The sequence below is a fragment of the Nomascus leucogenys genome, chromosome X, assembly GCF_006542625.1.
Source record: "Nomascus leucogenys isolate Asia chromosome X, Asia_NLE_v1, whole genome shotgun sequence".
NCBI classification, from domain to species: Eukaryota; Metazoa; Chordata; class Mammalia; order Primates; family Hylobatidae; genus Nomascus; species Nomascus leucogenys.
In genome coordinates this window covers 30,642,750-30,657,527 of record NC_044406.1, presented here as the reverse complement: position 1 = coordinate 30,657,527, position 14,778 = coordinate 30,642,750, and the positions used below count along the sequence as shown (strand labels likewise).

The 14,778-nt window shown below is 37.2% G+C and overlaps 1 protein-coding gene across 2 annotated transcripts in view; it reads left to right on the top strand.

Annotated features, from left to right (window-relative positions):
- Nucleotides 1–14,778, top strand: part of DMD (dystrophin) — a 1,770,560-nt gene that overhangs the window by 693,092 nt on the left and 1,062,690 nt on the right. Inside the window, exon 1 of one of the 2 annotated variants that reach the window (XM_030807550.1) lies at nt 7,490–7,653. The exons of the other annotated variant lie outside the window; for it this stretch is intronic. The gene's annotated coding sequence lies outside the window, so the exon portion shown is untranslated. Of the gene's footprint in view, nt 1–7,489; nt 7,654–14,778 lie in introns of those variants that run through there. 2 annotated transcript variants of the gene reach the window in all.

Here is a 14,778-nt window from a genome sequence, read left to right as displayed (position 1 = left end):
GAAAATGGTAGAAGGATCAAGTTAGATGGTAGAGGGGTAAAGGTGGAAGCAATAATTTTGTTTTGGAATTGATAGATTTGAAAGCTTGTTACACATCCGCTAGAGATGCAGATTTGAGAGTCATCTGTGTGGAGAAATTATTCAAATTCAAGTCACCTTGGAGTGAATGGCAGGTTCTTCATAAAAATGCTTGTTGCATGCCTGTAATCCCAGCACTTTGGGAGGCTGAGGTGGGTGGAACACTTTAGGTCAGGAGTTTGAGACCAGCCTGATCAACTTGGTGAAACTCCATCTCTACTAAAAATACAAAAAAAAAAAAAATTAGCTGGGCATGGTGGCCTATGCCTATAATCCCAGGTACTTGGGAGGCTGAGGCAGGAGAATTGAGCCAAGATTGTGCCATTGCACTCCAGCCTGGGCAACAAGAGCAAAACTCCGTCTCAAAAAAAAAAAAAAAAGCTTGTTGCTTCAAATTCATGTCAGCTTGTAAAATTATCTGGGAAGGCAGTACAAAAACTGTCACTTTGACTGCGATGTTTCTGGTGACCCATCTTCATTGATCAGTATGGAAAAGGCATGTCTCTGAAAATCTCTGAGAGTCTTTGATACAGCAAGAGCATAAGGATAAATCATTCTTCTATGTTCATGGTTGTAGAGGATCTTGAATGTTTAATGGCAGAATAGCCTGATCACACTCTGGCACTTCTGTATGACAGGCTGAGGGATGTTACTGGTTTACCCCAAGGAATATTTACTACTAAGGGGACAGAGGCAAAGGGGAAAGAAGACTTCACCCTGAGCTGTAGCTCTCCCTCATTCCCTATCCTGCTTTCATTCTTCACATTGTTTTCTTTCTTTCTTTTTTATTATTATTCTTTAAGTTCTGGGATACACATGCAGAATGTACAGGTTTGTTACATAGGTATACATTTGCCGTGGTGGTTTGCTGCACCCATCAAGCCATCATCTAGGTTTTAAGCCCCAGATGCATTCGGTATTTGTCCTAATGCTCTCCCTCCCCTTTTCCCTGTGTCCACATTGTTTTCTTTCTTTTTGAAGCCTCTCATTCACTAGGTTTCAATCCTGCCTTGCTAGTGTTCTCACTCTAAGGCCTAGGCAAGTTATTTCACCGAACTTAGCCTCAGTGTCCTCATCTGCCAAATGGATAGTTTTATGATATCTTCAGCCCTTACATTCAATGGTTCTGAGAACCAGGATGTACTATCTTCTTGGATGTCAGTCATCTCAAGCAAGCCCTCCTTTTTTGGACCTTCTTTTCGCACACTTCACATACTTTAGAGAACATAATAAACATCCTCTTTACTCAGGGCTTACTCTTTATAACAGGCTTCCTAATTCAATTAACTCAACTGTTCAAAAATGTTAGTGACTACTGTGATGTAAATAAATTTGCGTTTTGTAGGGGTCTTAATAACCCAGAAGGGAGTGGGGAAAATAAACTAATGTATATTGTGAGTTTATTAAGTGCTAGGTACTGTAAATATTTTATTGTATTTAATCCTCCAAATAATTCTACAACAAAGATATTATCATTGCTATTATGGAAATAAAAAAACAAAGTATAAAGAAACCCACGGTCTTGTTTAAACTTCCCTAGTTGGTGGGTACTGAAGGGAGTATTTGAATCTTTGGTAGCTTCTGAGTTTTTGTTCTCTCAGGGAATCTGCCAGATGTCCAGGGCACCTGCCAAACCCTACGAGGCTATAAGAAAACCATTAAGGGTCTTAGAGTACCCAGGTTTTTGGGAGTTAGAATTCTGAATGAAATTTAATGTTCCTGCAGCTACAAAGGAACTGAGTTAGGGAAGTGATGACTTTATATTTAGCTACATTGGTTATTTTCCTTATAATAATCCTGGCTTGGTAGATTAGAGACAGCCCAAGTAACCCAGAATCGCTAAAATAGAAGTGCGAGCTCATTGCCCACTGTCCTTCACCATGTTTGCATATAGGAAGCAAGAATAAAACCAGCATAAAATAGGCTAACTAGCTTGTCAGAGCTCTTCACACCAAGTCTTTGTGAGTTCCAATAAGACACTGACTATTATTAAAAAGACAGAGACTCCACATACTCAGAATTTATTGTTTTCCTTTTCAGTCACCAAAGGACAATCCTCTGCATATGTTAGCAAAAAATGGTACTGATCCTATAATCTCTAATATTGAAGTTTAGATTTGGCACGCTCTACATCTTATGTTGTTCATTAACAAAAAGAATATTGATTGGTATCTTGTACTATAACTTGTACTGTGGGTCAAATTCCAATACAGCAAATACCATTGCAATAAAAATTCTACAAAACTACATCAAAAAAACCTTTCATGTTTGAGCCAACAGCCTGATAGTGCTAAGGACTTTGAGTACAGTATGCTAGAATATTCTTAACAGTTACTTGTCCTGGACAACAAAGGTTGACTCCATTAAAAACATAGCCATCAGTGTGGGATTATTTCCAAATCAAGCTTTTGGAAAAGTCAAATGAAAGTTGGCAAGCAGGCAGGGCGCGGTGGTTCATGCCTGTAATCTCAGCACTTTGGGATGCCGAGGCAGGTGGATAACCTGAGGTCAGGAGTTCGAGACCAGCCTGGCCAACGTGGTAAAACCCCGTCTCCACTAAAAATACAAAAATTAGCTGGCTGTGGTGGTGCATGCCTGTAATCCCAGCTACTCAGGAGGCTGAGGCACAAGAATCACTTGAACTCAGGAGGCGGAGGTTGCAGTGAGCCGGGATCATGCCACTGCACTCCAGCCTGCATGGCAGAGTGAGACCCTGTTTCAGAAAAGCAAAAAACAAATAAGCAAACAAAAAAAACAAAGTTGGCATGCAATAAATGTTTGTTGAATGAATACTGAATAGGGAGTTTCAGCTAATCCACTCTAAATAGTGCTGAATTTCCAGCTCTAAGGTCAATGCTTGGCATATATATCCTGAAGGAATGAATGGACACAGAGTAATTTTTTTTCTAAAATGCAAATTCAATTATGTCACTTCCCTTCTTAAAATCCTTCAGTAGCTTCCCATAGCCTCCAGCATATTATTTTGAATAGTGCTTCTCAAACTTTGATGTGCATCAAAATCACCTGGGGATTTTCTTAATTAACTGATGCTGATTCAGTAGGTCTGGGGTACTGTCTGAGATTCTGCATTTTTAGCAAGTGCTCGGGGTTATAGCAATGATTTTGGCCTGCAGACCATACTTTGGGTAGCAGAGACATAAGCTACTTAACTTGACATAAAAGACTGTTTAGACCCTTAGTTTGTTTCTCATTCTTTCCCCAGTTTGAGCTTTTGCTCCGATTTATGTTTTTCCCTGAAAATACCATGATCTTACATTGTCTGTCTGGATGCTGGATTTTCCCTAATTCTGGGCCTCCATCTAGTTTTAGCTTTGACATCACAACCACCGAAAGATTTCCCCTTCTCCCTTAATCTGGGTTAATGTCACTGTCATGTATTATGCTGTCAGTGAAGCCTTGAAGACATAAAACTTATCAAATATTTTATCACAATCAATGATGGCACCAGTGATAACATCCAAATGCCTGGGTGAGTAAATAAGAGAATAGGGGACTTGTTGTTAAACTACGCTTGCAGAGAAAAATGTACTGATTATAATTAAATTGGATATTTATTTGTTACAACAAAAAAGGAGCCAGAGTCTTTTAATCCACCCCTTGGCACCACTGCTTATCTCCTTGTAACATACGGTTGATTCCCATGTCTATTTCTTCCATATGGGAAATTTCAGCTTCCTAAACATCACCAATACAACCTGTTGATAAGACAAAGTTAAATTTATTGCTTACTATGGTAAGAAAGACCACAGCCTGGACAAAGCTTTGGTAGTATTTCATAGGGAGAAAAGTGAGGTTGGATTTTATTGGGAGTATGAAGCTTGGTTTAAGATTGATCTTTCACTGTGGGGGCACAGTTAGGATTGGGTAAGGATCATGATATTACAACTTATGTTTGGTGGAAACAGCACAGTGAAGATTTCTAGCCAAGAGGCTCAGAGAGTATTAAGGTGTGAACTCTATTGATGTTTTTCGTTGAAGAGTTGATGGGAGTTTGGGGAAGTTACTTTAGTGAACAGTCAAATTATTTGCCTGGCCAAGAGTTATCTGTGATAGGAAAGTTATGCTAATGAAGACAATGGAATGGTAAACCATGTTAATGTGGACAGCAAGCTATGTGAGCGTAAGGGGTAGGTAGATTTGGTCCTCCGTGTCCGAACTGTTTGTAGTGGTAAGTGATCTTCATTCTCACACAGATTGAAAGCTTCCTGAGGACAGGGCAATGTCTTTGTAAACTTTAAAATATCTATGTCCTGCACATCACCTGCCATAGACAAGCATCTAGTAATTGTCAGTTGAGTAGATACTGAGGGAAAACATGCACCAAATAAAAATGGCAATAGGACAGAAATTCACTATCATTTGGAAGAATAACAGTGTTTTCCACTGATGTTTGCTTCACACAGTGGGGTCCACAGAGCAGCAGTACCACTTGGAAGCTTATTGGAAATGGAGACTCTCAGGCATCACTGCAGGTCCAATGAATTAAACTCTGCATTTTTAATGTCATTTGTATTGAATTATTGTTTTTTTTTCTTTTTTCTGTACTTTTGATGCATTTTTCTTTTTGGTTTTTTGTTTTTGAGATGGGGTCTTGCTGTTTTGCCCAGTCTGGTCACAAACTCCTGAGCTCAAATGATCCTCCCACCTCAGCCTCCTAAGTAGCTGGGGTCACAGATGTGAGCCACCACACCTGGCTTGTATCACATTAAATTTTGAGGAGCAGTGCTTTAATATCTATTCAGTTCTCATCACTTGATGAGGTATTATTAATTCCACTTACGGATGTGGAAGTTGAAACCAGAAAGTTTAAATGACTTGTACAAGGTCAAACAGTTTATAGGTAGTTGAGCCAGGAGGCTCTCAAGTCTTCTGCCTCCACAAACCCCTACTCAGCCGCTGCCCTACAATGGAATAAAATATACTAATCCCAGAGGGAAAAATATGCTAAAAATCTCAATATTATACACTGTGGAAGGTGCATTATCTTTCACTTGGAATTTCTTTTTCAAGTTTTCTGATGCATAAAAATATGAACAGCAGGTCTGAGCAATGTTTAGATGCCGTGCTTTGATCCTTTTGCCATTCAAGATGTTTGATTTGCATTCTGCCAAGGAATGTCTGGTAACCTCCGTGATGTAGACCACACCATTAGTCAAGAGAGAGCTGACCTACCTTCGTCTCAGAGCTGGCTGGCTGTGAGCTGCTCAGAGGGAAAGGATTTCTATTTACAAATTGTATTGATTATTTATAAATAAAAGTTCCCCTTGCTTTCTTCAACTGTAAAATCTGCAGTTAGAGAGTCGGGAAGAAGATCAAAACTGCATACATTTGCGTCTGCCAAGCCTGATAACTAGTTCCAGAATTACAGAAATGGTGCTGAAATAGCACCTCAAGTATCAGGCTCTATCAAATTTAATCTATCCGTAAGGCAACTGCCAATTATATTTTAGAGAAAAAATGTAGACTGAAAAGATAGACAATCCAAGTAGCAACTCCTGTAAAATTATATGCCCATAGTAGCAATCTTGAAGATATAAATATTGGTTTGTTTCTCCTTCATTTATCATTTATCTGATCATTTGACAAGTATTTCTTGAATACCTGTTAAGGGTGTAGATTTATGTGGCGAGGCTGCAGGTGTAAGTAGGTCTTTCTGAGGATATGCGTGAAGTTGATGTTCATAACTTGGAGATGTGTGTATACAGACTGAGGATTCCTTCAGTGGATATTAAGAAGTGGAGTAATAGGCAGTAAAGAATACACTAGTCAGTTGTGGTACATAAACACGTCAGCACCGCTTAGGTATTAACTTCCTGTTTTGTTTTGGGCGTGCTTAATTACTCTGTTTATTAAACAAGCACATCGTAATCTGCAGATATTGTCATAAACAGCCCCATAAAGCCTGCCATATCCGAATGTCATCTATCAAATTAGGTGTGTTCCTCAGCTGTCCCGATAGGCACACACCTGTGCCTGTAAACAGGCGCTTGCTGGAGACTGCTTCCAGGTGTGGATCTGCTGGGCGACCTTGGGATGTAGGGCACTTTGGAACCTTTTCCTCTGGCTTCAGGAATTAACCTCTGGGCTTGGTTCCATGCCAGCTTGCATTTTGCTTTGGGACAGTAACATGTAAAGAATATGCCTGTGAATTTAGTGTTATTGAGAAGTCATCAAAGAAGAAGTAAAATTTCCTTGAGGAATGGGAGTCTTTTATTCAATCCAGGTTTAATGCAAGGCTTGGTGAACAGCTCCAGAGGGTTAATAATTTGTGTGTGTGTGTGTGTGTGTATCCTTTTGTCATTCAAAAGGATTTGTATACACACACACCTGTACAGCTGATGATAAGTATACATTACATCGATGCGTTAAAATGAAGTGTGCTGTTCATTCACTGAGGAATGGGCTATCATAATGAACTATTATGATATTAGAAGTTGCCAGGGCAATAAGCAAATAATACATACTGTTTTCAACAAACTTTCTAAGTATTGTTATCAGTGGGTTTGCTTAAATCTTTTTTTAAAAATTTATTTATTTTTTTGAGATGAAGTCTCACTCTGTCGCCAGGCTGGAGTGCAGTGGCGCATTCTCAGCTCACTGCAACCTCCGCCTCCCGGGTTCAAAAGGTTCTCCTACCTCAGCCTCCCGAGAAGCTGAGATTACAGGTGTGCACCAACATGCCCAGCTAATTTTTGTATTTTTAATAGAGATGGGTTTTCACCATGTTGGCCAGGACAGTCTCGATCTCTTAACCTTGTGATCCACCTGCCTCAGCCTCCCAAAGTGCTGGGTTTACAGGTGTGAGCCACCACACCCAGGCAATAGCCCATTGCTCAGTGAATGAATAGCACACTTCATTTTAACTCATTGATACAATGTATATTTATCATCAGTTATACAGGTGTGTGTGTGTGTGTGTGTGTGTTGAATGACAAAAGGATACACTCACACACGCACACACACACACACACACACACACACTCTTATTAACCCTCTGGAGCTGTTCAGCAAGGCTTGCATTTTTTACTTTCATTACAATGTGTAAATAATTTAGCAAATTCTAATTTGAACCTGATATCAATTGAACATTTAATATTTAGCCAAATATTTATCAAGTGCTGACTGTGTTCTAGATGCTGGGGCTGCAATTTCGAGAGACCATTGAGGCCCTCATCGAGCTCACAATAAATGATCTTCCTTAAAGTGTCAGGTCTCTGGTTTGTTACCATATTTTTCAAATTGTTAAGGAAAGAAAAAGGCCCTCTCTTTATGTAGACAAACATGCCCTAAGTGCTTCCAGAAATAATCTCCATCAGGTAATGCAGGCTGTTTGTGGAGTGAAATTGAGTCCAATCCATGATCCAGCAGAGTTTCAGCCCAGGATTTCTTTAGAGCCTTTGCTACACACAAAGTTGGCTGATGTGCCATTCAGCATCCCAGCAGCTCTTTCTCTTCACACTAGCAATGGCAAAGCTTTGTGCGGAGGCATTGCTGGCTGCTCTGAACTAAAAGCATCCGTGGGGACCGAAAGAGGTTTTTGCACACCTTATTAAGGTAGGCAAGTGTGTCTGAGTGTGTGTGTGCTTAAAAGCTGGAAGACATCTGTTGAGAGGAAAGTGCTCTTCTGTGGGTCTGGCAGCTTTTCTGTAAGTCTTCTATTCTGATGCAGGAGCGTGTGAGCAGTGGGTGGGAGGAGATGCTTTGGTACTTGGAATGCTGAGGTCCGGATTAAGTGGTATTGTAATAGCTAGTTAGAGGCAGAATAAAAAGCTGGGAATCAAAGCATTTAAAAATGCATCCTTCCATTATTTCCTCTCAAGTTAAACCATATTCATTTTAGGGGAAATTAAAAAAAAAAACCAGCAAGGGCGAGTAGCCCAAATCTGTAAGGTCTTTGAGCTTCTCTGTTCGTCCAGCTTTTGAAGTCTTCCTACAGCCAATTTGTTTGGCTCCTCTGGAGGGGGCAATTCATATCCACTTCCCTCTCCTGGAGCATTTCTTTCTTCTATACTCCATCAGGGAACAATAGAGTTTAACAGTAACAGGCAATTTTTTTTTTTGAAAGCTTGTGCCCTCTTCTGCGTTTAAAGGTGTTTTTTAAGAGACTCCTGCTAGGGGAATATTGGTGCCTGTGTGTTAAGACGGCAATTAACTTTTAGTATCAGTGCTTACATTAAATTTTCTCTCTTTCTGCTTTACTAAAGCAGTCATTAAAATTCAGTGTGAGTACTATGAAACTTTATCATAAAACCCTCCTTTGCTTAGAGCACCTTGATGTTTTTTGAAAGCAGCCTTCTCAGTTTATATATACATAGCTGCCTTCCTTAGAATATCAAATTGCTTTGTGTCACATTAAGAAACACTAGGTTGAACCTCTATACTGTGTTTTATCTGAGAAAAATACTACTGCAAAAAGTTTGATTTGTTCAAGTTTTAGGATGAAAATTTCTTTGTAACAAGTTATTTGAGTTGCATACTATGTCATTGTATATCTCTTTATTTCAAGTAATTTTGCAATTAACATACAGTTAGGTAAAGAAGATAATGATTTATTTTTTATTTATATTTTTAAAAGTTATTAAGTGAGGTTTTACTTTCAGTAAGAGGTTAGAAAAAAATAGCCAGAACAAGTAACTGGACTTGGAAGATAAAGATACCTTTACACTTCTAAATTTTACCTTTGTACACTTGGGTTGTGATTTAATCATTGAAATGCCTCTACTTTGACGTAAATGCATTACTTATGGTGTATGCTGTGTTTTAATAAAGGGGAAACAGTTATGGGTTCTCTGTTGCACATTTGAATGTTGTGATTTTTTGCTGTATTTAATAACCTCTTTTTTCTCTTGTGAGGTTTACTTTGGAAATGAGGCATGCTCAAAAATAGGCTGACATTCAGCTTCTATGTTTTAAATTTAAATGCTGTCTGTGTTTTATCACATCTGGAATGTGTGGGGAGAAAAGATACCAAGTTTTATTATTTAGACTAAATTGTAGAATTGCAGATTGATATTTTTCAATGCATTTTCATTATAGTTTCTGCCATGGAGGCAGCGTGAGGGCTTTCAGGAAGATGGAGTGGTGTAATTACCAGGTGCGCACGTTCATTAATCCTTCCTGGCTAGAGAAAGCTTCAAGTTCTTCTCCAGTGGCCCATTCGTAAAGCTATAAATATCTAAATTGTGTCAGCCAAGAAGTCACACAGAATGGTGGCTCTTTTTGAGTTCAATTTCATGCACTGTTGCTTTGGTCTTGTGAGGAAAGCTCTGAATTCCTTAGGATAGTCTTGGTTGTGAAGTTCCAAAAACAAAATATCAAATCATTAAGGATTTAATTTAAAATATACACTCTTCTTTCATGAACTAGATGATTGCAGTAATGTGGATTATAATTTTTTTTTGCTTTATTTCTTTAGAGCTCCTCTTTTTATTTCGTATGATCAAGATTATAGCTGAGATTTTGGTGATTTTTTAAAAAGATTTATGGCTTATGGTCCATCATTTTCTCCACTACTTGAAACCTGTGTACCCCTGTATATTATCTGCAGTACTGGAATGTTTGCATTGTATGTGGAAGCTATATACGATTTGGTAAAAACACTTAAAGGTCTTCGCTAAGAGTGCTTATTTAATCATTAAATATCCCTTAATAAAAATAATTCCAGAGATATTGTCTATGTACAAACTTAAAAAAAGAGAAATATAAAATACTGTGATATGAATAGAAAGTATAGCAATACACTCCAATAATACCATTCTTATATTTTCCCTTGTTCTCAACTGAAATAACTAAGCTAATAGAGACGTCAGCAAGGAATCTGTTGTTTCTTCATAATACACCTACAAACTCATCTGATAAGAACAACCTGAGAGTGAACGCAACTTTCCTCATTAGAAAGATTCAATTTAACACATATATACAAATACATTTTTAAAATAATGATATTTGCAGAGTTTTTGTATTCTATGGAGTAAAGGAGATTTATCACATATTCAAAGTAAAGATAGAAAATACGTCTTAATGTTTTACTTAAATTTTAAAGGGTCCAAAATATACTAAAGTTGTTTTCTAATTCTTTCCTATGTTTGAACGTACCAGAGTCATTGGAAATAGGACATTCTTTTTCTTAAGAAGATTTTGTCCAAAATATTTAAAACTATTTTCTTTTCCCTTGATTTTACAATTCCAATATTCATGGATTTTTCTACTTTAAAAATAACAGTAGTTATTATGATCTTAAAGCAAATGTTTAAGGGCACTTGCGCTCTCTGGAGACTATAACATCCACATATTTATTATCAGCAAAAGAAAAGGCAGGGCATACTTTTATTTGAAGTTGAGTATAAAAATGTGTGTATGTGTGAGTGTTATTTAAAAAGATAAGTGAAGAGACAAATACAGCATCCAGGAACATTTTCAGTCTGGCTTTTACTCTTTCTGAAAATCTAATGAAGCCCTTGAGCATCTGTTATCTCAAGGTACATTAGGAACTGTCCAACACTGTGATCCGATGGGAGATCAGTATATTCATATAAAGAAGAAAACTTGTTGTTAGTGAGAGTCAAGTCTTTTTAAAAATAATAGTTACAGCATTTGCAATATACAAGCATAATGGATTTACTCAACCCCTACCCCCCCATCTTTAAAAAATCAATTTCCGACAGTTGTCTACTTTAAAATTGAACATATTTGCTACCTTGAGGAAACATTGTAATGTAGCCCATACATGGTATGCATCTTGGAGAAAACTTGAAATTATGAAGGAAATTATCCTGCTTTCTTTCTTCCACTGAATGAGTTAAAATATATTAACAATTAGCCTTTCACATTGTATTTATCACTTTGTGTCTTTGCACGTCTACATATACATTAATGTGTACAAGGGCATATATACTTACAGGCCAGGGCTATTTCAACAGCTTTCTATTTGATTATGTCAGGGAAAATCTCCAAGATATAAAGAAGCCGTTATTAGATACTATGTCAGTATAGAATTAACAGCCACCTTTTTAAAGATGGAAGAGAAAATTGATTAATTACATACAATTTCTAACCTCAAGACATTTTCTTTCTGGAGACAAGGAATACTGAGGTACTCACGATAGTGAAGACTCACCAAGAGCCTAATAAAATAGATGAGGATAAGTAAAGCTACAATAGCCAATAAAAAACAAAAACAAAATAAACCATGTTTCGCTGGCATGTTGGTGAGTATCTCTGTAATATCTGTCAGTAAGGGTCTCCATGGATTTGGAGTAATGTTCAGGAACTACCTGTACTAGAGAAGACAGTAGAGAGGACTCCCGTGGCTAAATTCTGCTCCCTTTGCTTATAGAAATGCAAATAATAAGGAGGTATTGTGGCATTTCCTGGAAGGAGTAGCCTTGTTTCATGGTCTGACTGTATAAGAATGCCTAGAGAAACATAACCTCAGCTGACTAAACTCCCTTGATGATTGTCACTTTGTCACTGAACTCTGACCATACCTTTTGCCTCCAGAGGCAAAAGACGGGTGAGGAAGTGATCTCCTCATCTGGTTTTTTAAAAAGTATATAACTAGAGAACTAGATTATCTCCTAAACCCACTCTTATCCCTTGAAAAAGGGGAGTCATCCTATCTGTTTCTTAGCCAATTTATGTATACTCTTAATTTGGGAGCATGAGAAGGAAAACTATTTTCTTTTCTTACCTTGGCTGGGTTTTTAAAAATTTATTTTTAGTTTAATCGAAATAATATTTTAAAAGGTGGTAAGCCTCTCATAGCAGTTTGATCTGTTCTAAAATAACTTCAATTTTTCTTTTTTAACTTTATCTTAAACATAAAGTATAATAGTAGTATGTACTCACTAGAACAAATGAAACAGGATGGAGTTACGTAGAGAAATATATTCTCCCTATCCCCTCCCTTAATAGTAACATTTAGGTGCCATGTGCTTCTCCATTAATTTTCATCGCAAAAGCCTAAAATTTCTTCCAAGAGTGAGGAGTAGCAGCAAGGTAGTTTAGACCTGATATAGCTCTCTTTCCCTAGCCTTTTGCTTAAATGCTTTCCTAGGGGCTGACTTTACTTACCTAAAGATGTTTCGAGCAAGGGCTCACATTTTTGGTAGCAGAAGACACTTACTGATTGCTCTCACTAATAATTTTGAAAGGAATGTCAAAATCTAGGAGGATCATGAAAGAAATATCAGAAATTTCCTTTCAGCTGCCATTCTCCTTAATACTGTTATCAATAAATTCAGCATCTCATATGTGATAGCAAAAAGGTGCTGCCTTTTGTTCTTGCGTCCTGAGGTTCTTACCTAATACCATGGTAGCAATAAAGATGGTGAGAAAATTGCTTCAGGTCCTGAACAAGCACCCTTACCTCCACAAACAGTGGCAGGTATTCAAGCATTTTACAGGCTTTGGAGTTAAATATAGCAGTGTTATTCTAATTTAGGTGTGCTACCACCAGCGGCACCAGCAACTGCAATAGGAAAAATGATTGGCAATGCCAGCTATGTGATGTTTTCATGTGCCAGGCGCTGCCAGTTCTTCACAGTATTACATTCCATCCTCACAACAAGAGAGTGCCAGTGAGTGTTGCTGTGTGCCAGTGCCTAGGCTAAGGGCTTTGAACACATTACCCTGTTTTATCCTCATAACTTTCTATGTTATTTTTATTCCTGAATGAAGAAACAAGTTCTCTGTAGAGATGCTGTCATGGATCCACTCATATCCTTTCACATCCGTTTAACATTTTCCCTGGTGTGCTTTTACTCCCAACAACTAGCTCCCTAATCGCTCTGTTGGAGGGTGGCCTTGAGGCTGCCGGAGCCTATTTGTTCTGTGTAAAGAGAGAGATGGATCTATTCTGAAATTTATGTCCGTGTGTGGGAAGCCCTTAATCAATGACTGCTGGTTGCAGACACATAAATAACATGAGCTTTCTTGTTCCCAACTGAGAAATTCAGAAGTGTGAATGGCACTGCCACCCAGGGCCTTTATGCCATGTATGTGTTTGGTCTGTTTCCCTTCCCAATCTCACTTCATTTTCCCTTACCAGTGTTTCTTGAAAACACGTCCCATTATATCATTTTTGCATGAAGCTTCATCTCAGAACCTCCATTTAGGGAACCCAAACTAAGATATTCTCTAAAATAGAAACTTTATTGATAAAATTTCCAAACTGTCTTAGTAGATGGCCAATATAAGACCAAGCAAAATCTTTCTGGGTCCAAATTCCCTGTCTTTAATTAATAGACTCCATTACAACACATTCTTCAATCTTTAGTCAACAAACACTTATCACGTGCCTATTTTATGGCATATTATATTTATACCATAGTTAGGATATTACGGTTAATTTTCACTGATGAATATTTTATATCTGTACACCTGAAATTCTATTGACTTCTCTGGGCCACAGTTTTTTCATCTGTAAAATCAGCACAATAATGTTACTTACCTCATAGAGTAGACTTAAAAACGAATGAAATGATATATGCCAAGTGTTGAGACTCATAATTGGCAATTACTCATGCTCACTAAATATTAGCTGTTTTTATGAGTATTGTTTCATTTTCAGTGTATAATATCCTATGCAAAGAACAAAAGGTATTGGTATAGGCATTGAAACTTGAAGCATAGAAGAAAAAGTTAATTAACTGGTGCCCCACTAGATGCCTCTAACTGCTGGCTCTGTGTATCCCTTTAGCCTTGGCTCATCACGAGAAAACCTTGGAGTCGTTTCTGCTAGACTCAGCAGATCAATTTAAGAAAGATGAATGACATTTTGCTTGAAATGTATTCAGTCATAGCTGCCTTTTCTAATTTCATATTTTGTAGTTCTTAGTAAAAATTAAGCACTCCTTTTTTTAAAGAAAATGGTATAAAAGAAAATGCATATTACTTTGTCACTTTATTATTGTAACCTCATCAAAGTATTCAGTGTAAAGACAGTAGCCAAGTGAACTCTTCTTGTAATGCTCAGAAACTATTTTAGCAATGGTAAAATTGCTGCAATTTATATTCATCAAATTGCATGATTTGACTTATTTTAGAAAAGTTATTAACTTCTGAAGAGAATGCTTCAGAAGCATTTAAATGAGTACAAGTTATCACCAGTGGTATACATAAATTTCATTTAAAAATATACTTCTAGAAACTATACTTAGTTAGCTATAGTATTTGTACAAGGATTAATTCCTATTTCATTTTGTAGGAATTTATTTATGAATGTCTATGGCCTGCCAGTGTAAAGGAGACTTATAGCATCATCTTTTATAATAATCTTATTTTTTTTAATCAAAGGGGAGATATTCTGGGAAAACAAAACAAAACAAAAACAATAGTTTATTCTGCATTTTTGTTAAGTCACTCTGTAAGTCATCCCTGAAATGGTATATGCAGAGTCTTATATTTATTTATTTCTCAGAAGCTTATTGGAGGTGATATGAAGGATTTTAAGACACTACTAACAAAATAATAATTTAAAATTAATTTTCAAAATACCTTAACAAATCTTGTTCTCTTATTTTCAAATTCTTTAACAATGTTCTTCTTATTACTAACGTAATATCTTCTAATGTAGTCATAATAAAATCTAAAATGACAGGTCTAAGTAATTTACATGGATTAATTGAGTCTTCTAAATAGTAAGGTAGATGGCACTATTACTTCTATATGAGAAATGAG